Source organism: Saccopteryx bilineata, chromosome 2, assembly GCF_036850765.1.
Source record: "Saccopteryx bilineata isolate mSacBil1 chromosome 2, mSacBil1_pri_phased_curated, whole genome shotgun sequence".
Taxonomy (NCBI): Eukaryota; Metazoa; Chordata; class Mammalia; order Chiroptera; family Emballonuridae; genus Saccopteryx; species Saccopteryx bilineata.
This window is the reverse complement of record NC_089491.1, coordinates 204056705-204066160: the sequence shown is the minus strand read 5'-3', so window position 1 is coordinate 204066160 and position 9456 is coordinate 204056705.

Here is a 9456-nt window from a genome sequence, read left to right as displayed (position 1 = left end):
AAAAGAAGGGGATTATTTCAAGTCAATTAATATGGCAATTTTTTTTACTTGGTAGAGAATCTAAAAGTCCTCATCATTTCCCAAAACATTTAATACAATTTTATTAATCATACTGGGAACTTTCTAATGGGGCAAAAGACAAGGTATTTCTAAGTGAAGATATCCAATTTTATTAAGAATAATTCTACTGGCTTTCCTCTGTCTTTTAATGGACCAATCAATGTGTGATGCCCATGAACATATCTTTGTGGATTGCTTCTCTTACACTGAAGAAGCTAAAAAAATTCTTGTCTATTGGCTCTAATATTGATTCATCATAATAAGATGAGGAAAAAAATCAAGATGACTTGTGCAAAGCCTTGTTATGGGATTTTGTTTTAGTAGGCATAAAATAGTTTATGAGTACATTGGAACCTCACGTCTGAAAGTATATCAGTTGGAATTTCAACCTGTATACATAGTGGAACCAGAGATCCAGAGATGAGAAATAGATCTATTAAAGAATTTTTTTGGTCAAATTTAACTTCCCTTTATTTTATTTTATTTTATTTTATTTTATTTATTATTCTTTTTTTAATTTTAATTAAATTTATTGAGGTGACATTGGTTAACAAAATTATACAGGTTTCAGGTGCACAATGATACAATACTTTATCTGTATATTGTGTGTTCATCGTGAAAGAGTTCTTAAAAGCAATCCATCAACCCAGAAGCTTGAGGGAAGAAGCCCCACAGGAAACTCAGAAAACTCACACAAAGCCATGACAAAATTTTATTATTGTTAAACTTAATTCAAACAAGTGTCTATTTGTGTTCCCTGGTTTCTAACTGTGAGCTCCCAAAAGAGTTAATTTGCGTATCAGCAGAATTTATTCCTGGTACCTACAGAAAGGAGGTGCTCAAATATTTGTTGAATAGAATTTATCTTTCCTATTGATAAAAATATTAACATCTTCACAGACTAAAGTGTTTCTCAAATATTTTAGTTTTAAAATCTTTAATTTTAGTTAAAATTTTGTCATTATAATGGGGCTGGGCATTTCATTGAGACTCTTTCTCTGTTTCTGATGACTTTCCTAAAGACTGAAAACAAAACAGCAGCGGGCAGGAACTTTAAATTTACAACATGAGGCTGAACCCTCTATGCAGACCCTGCACAGGTGGGGCCAAAACTAAACTTTTGACCCTCAGCATTTCACCTACCTTGAAAGTATAAAGGAATGAAGGTTGAAGAAGTTAGAAAGTAAAATAAAGAACTGATTTGTTAACAATTATCTGGAGAAGGACAGGTTTCAAGGGCCACGTGGAGAGTCTAGATGAGACACCTGTGGCTTAGAAACACAATAGAATTATCTGACTCCTGCCTGAGGAAAAAAACTTAGGAGAGGTTGGCTGTGATGGCTTGGAGCACAGTAAAGAGGTTTACAGCAGCTGGGTTTCCTAAAAGTGTTTGCTTCTCTAGAGCCAAGAACCTAAGCAGGGATATTGACTGTGGTTCCTATTCCTGGGATCCTGCCAGGGGTTTCTGCCAGGAATGTGACCTGACAAGAAAGAGGCTGAGGGTCCATGCCAGAGCACTAAACCAAGCCTGAGATCCCTCTAAAGGCATGGTCCTTAGCATCTCCGCAGGCCTGACATCTGTGAAGGTGCCCCTGGACCTAGTAGCGAAGTCACACAGCTCACAAAAATCCCTAAAAGTTGCCTCAAGAAAAATAAGCAGATTTAAGCTTCTATCACAGCCAGAGAAAAGTTATGTCAGTTTACAGAGATGTCAATGAAAGAAGACATCTCCTGCCCTTTCCCTCTCTTTTTTGTCCTTCTTTTCAACCCACCAGGAATCATAAGTAGCCTAATGAGTAGGAAGATGTGTAGAAACTAGATAGAGAAATCAACTTAAATTTTTGTGATCATTTTACCACTTTCCCCCACTGTAGGCTTTGAATGGGAAACACAAAAAAAGGAGAAAAGTTTAACTTTATATGAGGCTTGGAATTTTAATTATTATATAAAGTGGACATTTAACTTATTGAAATAAGATATTTTGGGGGGATAATAGTCATTTTAAAACTTTTTCTTAACATCTAAGAAATTATGAGATTTGCCCAAGATTTTATCCAAGGTGGTGATAATAAAGACGCAGTGTGGAGGGCAGTGACAGGAAAGAATTAAGGTATTTTATAAATTTGCCCCAAAACAATTCTGTTTATTTTAATTGGTTACAACTATTTTTACTTATTTACCCAAACTTCTCAGGATACACACACACACACACACACACACACACACACGCATACACACGCACACACACGCATACATTGATGTGTGCCCACAACCATGGATGTACATTGAGATATACTTGCATAAACCTAAAAGATTATTTGAAGTGAAGAAATTAAACTTATAAGTAAATTGATCCATGTTACAAAATTACATCAGGTATAATCCATAGTAAAAATAGAGTGATAAAATAAAGAAAAACCAAGAGAATGTGTGTATTTAAAATATTTTCGGTTATTCCACTTATATGGGAGAAACTCTCTAGGAATCTGAACTATGTATTTGGGAGATAATAAATTTGACCAAGGAAAAAGTACAGAAAAAGGCATTTTGCCACTATTTAGTTATAATTAAATCATCTGCAATGAAATATATTTCTACTGCCCTCAAGTGGTTTGAATTTATTATTGCAACATCTCTAACCATTTCTAAACACTTTCAATTTCATATCTTAGAGGCTATTTAACAGGGAAAATCTGGGATAATGACAGCTAATTCTGAAATACTTTCTAAATAATCAATAATAAAATGGGCAAAGTAGTTTTATGTAACTGTGTTGAAATATGGCCCCTCTATAGAGTTACAAAATTGTTGGGATTGTATTATTTAAATTTATCTATGACTTCTTTATGAGCTTTAAGTCAGCCGATCAGTATTTGGATAAGGAAAGAGTTTGGAGATAACTTAATTTCCCAAATTAAGCATTGAAAACAGTCTCATTTCAAACACCTATTCAAGCATATACTTCTCCATTTTCCTAGCATGTTTACCCCTTTCCCCTTCTACATCCAGAATGCTCATTGTGCCTCTCTCAGTGTTGGGTCTTTGCAGAACTGGCTGGTTGGTCTACCATGTTACTACCTTGGTTTATTTTTGGCTCTTTTGTTGCCAACCTTTTAAGACACTATTTTGACCATACTTTATGGCTGAGGCTAGTGATCATGGTTATGCATTCTCAAAGGGAACTTGAAGGTAAGGGTGTTTCCTTTCCAATTGGCTAAGGATGAGACAATCAATAACAGACATGTCTAGAACAAACTATTTTCCCTTTGGGTTTGCAAAATAGGAGGTTTACCAAGAATTATGGATAATCCCTTCTTTGAGAAAATAAAAAAACTGTTTTGCAATGTGCTTTGATAACACAGTTGTGCATCTTTCTCAAAGTTTTAAAGGCTGGTCCAGTCAGTATTTAGACCAGAATAAGTCCAGGGCAAGATTTTAAGGTCTACAGAGCTTCTTCACTCTCATGCTCCCAGATCTGTTCTCCCAGGTCCCTTGGAATACCTTTCTTTCTACTCTCTTCCCCTTTCCTCAGTCTCTGCTGCTGCCAGCTCCTCATGGTGGACCCATTAGTTTCTTCCTCCAAAAACTTAATCTCACCCTTAGTTTTAGACCACATTGTGAACACAAGACTTGACAAGGTTAGACAGTAGCTAGACTGAGGCCATAGTTGAGAATGAAAGTTAGCTGATTAAGTAGAAACACCTGGATAGTCATAAATTTTGTGCAGCCTGGGTGTCTAAAGGCCCTGTAGTAGATTCCAGGAATAAATATAGGACCTTGAGAACCAGCAGTCAAATCAAAGGGCAGCATGATGGGTGGTGAAGACACATTTGGGCACTCTAGGAGGGAGGAACTTAATAGTGGGAAGTCAGAATCCAGAGGAACTTTGGAGAAGATGAACATAGAAGAATGGATGTTGTGTCAACTATCTCATAACTTCACTCCCTTAAAGGTTTTGTGATTCCAGTTGCACACACCACAATCACACTTCTTAAAGATAGCTGCATGCTCACTGAACTACTAAAAATCATATGTGCCAAATTTCTGCCACCAGGTAGTCTCAATGGACCTCTATTTCTTCCCTTCCTTTCTTTCTCTCTTTCTCTTTCCTTCCTTTTCTTCATTGATTCTTTCCCTTTTTTAAAATTTTTACTTCCTCCCTCTCTCTGTCTCTCTTTCTTTTTTCTTCCTATAACAAATATTTATTGAGTCTTACCATATACAAGGCACTTACCAAGTGCTTAGGATCTAGTGATGAGTAATACAATAATATTCCTTACCCCAGAGTATTTGCAGACCAGAACTAAAGATAGACAAAAAAAAAATGTCCTACTGAGATTTCTGTTGCCCACATTCACCTGAGGTATTATTTGAACATCAAGTCAGATCTGACCAAGGATTACCCATTAAAACAGAAATCACTTTCTCTGGAAACCTACTGAGTAATCATCAAGCTAGCTCACAACTTCTTCTTAAATACCTGACTTCTCCATGTTTCTTTGTGGATGAATTATGCTTCCTTACCCATTTCCAAGACCTTTTTATACTTAGTGTCTTAATGTCTTTACTTCTTACCCCTCTTCTTCATATCCCAATCAGACTTCAGAAAATGTCAGTCATTTGTGCCTTAATATGAATTGAAATCCATGTACCACCTCTCCAGGGGACATGATCATTTTAGGTCTCAGTTTAAAAAGTTGAACGAAAATGAGCCTTCCTTACTAAAGAAATTTTAAACAGTCAGGACCTAAATGAGGTACACATCAGCCTGTCCAAATTGCACCTCCTCCCTTACATGTAAGGTTAGCCTTCATGCAAGGTTTCCTCTGGTTTTAATTAGAAACAAAAAGTACCTTACACCTTCTAAAAATGCTCAAGGCTAACAACACAGAACTAAGCTGCCTGTTCCTAATACTCCCAAGCTCCAATTTCCTAATTCCAGCTGTTTTCCAACAGTTTCCTATTAGAATAGTGTCAGCTTCCAATAAAGGGGGGGACTCATGTGGCAGTATCACAGACTTCTTAAAGAGGAGACAGACAGCTGGAAGTCCATCAGCCATTCTCACTAAGGGAACATTGAACAGATAGGAAAAGGGTCCAAAATAAACTTAAACAGCCAAAAAGAGCCTGTCTGCCATTGCCTCACACTGAAAGTAGGATACAGCACACCTATTCATTTCTGACACCTTAAGACCTCATTGACCAGCTTCTGCTTAGAGCAAATTGTGTTGAAAGAGCATCACGCATCAATGCATGTATTAAGTGTGCCCCTATTCTTAGAACCTTTATATTTTACATTCAATATAAAGTGGAGACAAGACTTTGCTGTAAAATGCTCAAAAAGGTGTTTCTTCGGTGTTTAAGTCAGACTAAAAAGTGTCCAACTATGTACCAAGGGCAACCCAGTCTCTAAAAATAAACTCTGTGTCTGTTACTTACAATGCTGGCTTCATTGAGAGTCTATTTTACATGGTTTTTCCATGCCCAGAAGAAGAAAAAAAGAGGTGTGGTCCTTATTGCAAACACTTTTGAAAATCTATTTGATGACTTTATAGGATCTGTAAAGCATCCAAGAATTACTCATACAGTGCTGGCTTCTGAGTAACTGAAATGATTGCAGTGATTGTTTTTTAACTCCCCACAGATGTTGGAAAATTACAAGTGATTTGTAAAAATATCACTCTACCTATGCACGGCTCCTTTATTTTAATGAATGGAATTCTTTAAAAACTTGGAATAGTGCATGTTTGGTTTCCCTAGGCAATAATTGAGTTTAACTAGTTGTGCAAAGCTTCAGAAAACTGAAACTGAGTTGCTAAATATCATAAGTTTCTATCAAAAGATAACAAAGTGGCTTTTTTTTTCTTTCTCTGCTTTTATTGACTTTTTCTCCTCCTTATATTTTATTAAAGGATACATAATGATGCTTATTGCAGGGGTGGGGGGAGAGGTTGGAGAAAACAGGGCAAACTTTCTCTTGTAACATTTTCTTATAGAATCAGATCCTGTGAACCAAGATGTAATACAAGAAATGATACAGCCCACCTTCCTCAGGTTTCCTTTTCCACATTTTATGCATGAAAAACTGATACCCGGAAAGACAAACTCATGTGTGAAAGTGACAAATCAATTGGGAAAACAGCAAGGACCAGGGTTTATGTTCTCCAGCCTTCTGCTCCAGTGTTCCTGCAACATAGAAAGAACAGGATGGAAGGGAGATTTTTATGAATATAACAAACATTTAGTAAATTTTTAAAACCTTTACATAATACATGTAATTTATTAACACAGCTGTTAGAAAACTTACATGAAGGTGGAAGAACCGAACCCACTATCTGACAAAGAGGGGAGGAGAGAAACATATTTTACTGGTAATATTTTGCTGATTGTATAGGGAAAATTCTGGAGGGGATAGAATAGACAGCCATGGCTTATTGGCAGTTGAGAAATTAATCTGGCTCCCTGTTAGTGAAGTCTATGCCAAAGTAAGTCTGTCCATTGGGTATTCTTAGACCTGAAAGACAAAACTTACTTCTCTATTTAAGTCATGTAACTATCGGAGTTCTTTATTGGAATTAATCAAAACTAACTCTGAATGAGTTAAATCCAAAAGAAATTTTTCAAAAAGGTATTGGACACTCACAGAATTTTCAGAAAAGTTAAAACATTAGGCTTAGAGAATAAGCAGGAACCAAGAAAAACTGAGCACAAGGAACACAGCTAAAATAAGTCCTCAGGAAGCATCGAGATGGACATTGTGGCCACAGCTGCAGAATGCCAGATGTTGCCCCTGTCAATCTTGGACATTGCCTGCCATTGCACCATTGCTAATACTGACTCTGGAATTTTGTCTCTGCTATTTGTGCCAGGGCAAAAAAATCTTGTCACTGCATCTTTGCATCACCCACTCCAAACTGGATTTACAGGCTGCAAGTGTCTGACTGTCAATGTTAACATTATATGTCTTCTTGTAGCTGCTGCAAAATCTGTGTAAAAGCAAGCACCTGCCATTTCTGACTTTTCTGGACCTCAAGAGTAATGGGTAATTCTTTATTCTATTCCTTGCCTATTCATCTGCATTCTGTTAAGAGGGGAAAATGATTCAATAACCTCTATAAAACAAACAGTTACAATGCTAAAGAAGAGAAAGAACTGTATAACCCAATGAATGCAAGCAAAGAGACTTCACCCTCCAAAATCTAAAGCAAGCCAAGCATTACTTTAAACAGGTTCCTTCACATTTCTGACAGTGTCTCATCATTTTACAGATGAGGGAGTTGGACAAAGTGATCTTAATGTCCCTTCTTGCTGTGATAGTCTCTAACTCACACGTGAGAGATATCAAAGAAAAGAGAATGGCTGAGTCTTGCATCCGGTAAACCAGATCTCAACTGGAAGAAGTAATCAGGAAGTTGATAGAAGGTTTGTGCAGACAGACAAAAATAAAATCCAAGCTTAATTGTTTAAATATATATTTAATCATATATATATTAATTAATATATATCAGTCATTCTCTAATCCAAAGAAGGAAAATATTTTAAAAATTCTTCTCAAGGGATAAATATTTCTGTCACTAGCTAGAAAGCAGGAAATCATACTTTGGAAAGTCAACTGGAGAAGCCAATCTGAACTTGTTGATGAGAATTTTTATGGCAAAACAAAGTAGATAGAAGAACACTTCAATCAGGACTATATATGTTTCTACATCGTCATTATCATCACTGTTGTCATTTTCATTGTTATCACTGGCATCATTCAGCATGTTTTGATTTCTCACGCTAACTTGCTACTAGCTACTTCCTGTAACATAAAACTTTAAATTTTTTTAATCCAAAGAAGCTGTGAAGATGAGACAAAAAAAATTTGTAAAAGAATTAAATATTCAGAAGTTACTTTCAGAGAAATTAATAATATATTGAAGAGTGCCTGATTATGATATGATCAGGCTATTTTTTTTATCTTTCTTTATCTTATTTCTAGTCATCTTTCATTGTTTACTAAAGAAGTCCTGTGACTCTCATGAGAGCCTAGATCCAGGAATTGTGTGACTCTATTTTTATAAAAAGAAAAGTATATATGATTTGGAAGACAAGACTATTTTTATCTCTGCTCTAAATCATACAATTTTGAATAAAGTTTGCTTCAAAACACAACTTATCATAGGTAAAAAAAAAAGCAAGAAAAAAGAAACCAGCCTTTAGTGGGTAAAACAAAGTAAGGGGGAAAGAGGGCCTTTAATGACTGTGTCCTCAGTCCTTTAGATAAATAACCCACCTAGAAGCTACTGAGGAATCTTTCATTATTAGGGGACTAATTTTAACATCTCTGTAGAATTTGTGGCATCAGATTCTGGACAATAATATTTTTTATAAACAATCTTTGGACAATATTCTACTTTTAATTTTATGAGAAACACTTTCATCCTTACCATCAAAGCATATGTCGCTATGACTATTTTCCCCAAATGTGAAATTTACAAACTGGAGCAATCAGTGAACACACATGCACTCTTTATGATATGCCCAGGATTGTGCATTAGTATATTCATAATCAATTTCATAAGACTGCATATATAAATCAGATTCATAGAAGAAAATTCTGGAATATGATAGCATAAATTAGAAAATGTATACAGAGAATGATTTATAGACATGCTAACATTAAAACATTTGAGAAGATAACACTTGAAGTATAAGCCTTTTGTACCTTTCCATGCTAAATATTCTTAATGGAAAACAATAAGAAAGAAGTTTGGTCAGTAACATCTGCAAATTTGAGGTAAAAAATTTCAAATAATTTTTGAGCAAAATGACTATTTCTCAACCATTAGTCATAAGTTAAGGGGAATAAGAATACTAGAGGAATTATTTAAACTACACTTTATATTCCAACATTTTAATTAAAATCTATCCAATATTCAAAGTAAAGTATTTGACATCTAAACTCTAGGCAACCAAAATGTAGTTATGGTATTTCATATATCTGTAAAATTGTAGATAAAAGCTGTAGTTTCTCTATTTTTCTTTTTCGATTTATCTTTGGCATTCAGAATAGATTAGCTAATTATTAGGTGTGGGTGTCTGTGCCTTGACCTTTTCTCTAGAGCAATCAATATTTAATGATTATTTTAAAGACAGAATTGTCATTTGTGTTTTTCAGCCTGATTGTAGTATTTTCCAGTTGTAAAATTAAATTGGCTGAGATTTAAGAAGCTCACATAGGTTAAGATTAACAGAAAATTTTTGTTTTTTTTAGAATTGAAACTCAGACTGGTCAGATTCTCCAATATTTTTCTTTCTCCTAAACACAGGGTCATTTTATTTTGGAAAGAGATCACTACTGAATCTATGAGTCATTCTAATGCAAGGCTTAATATAAGTTTTTATTTCTCCCTA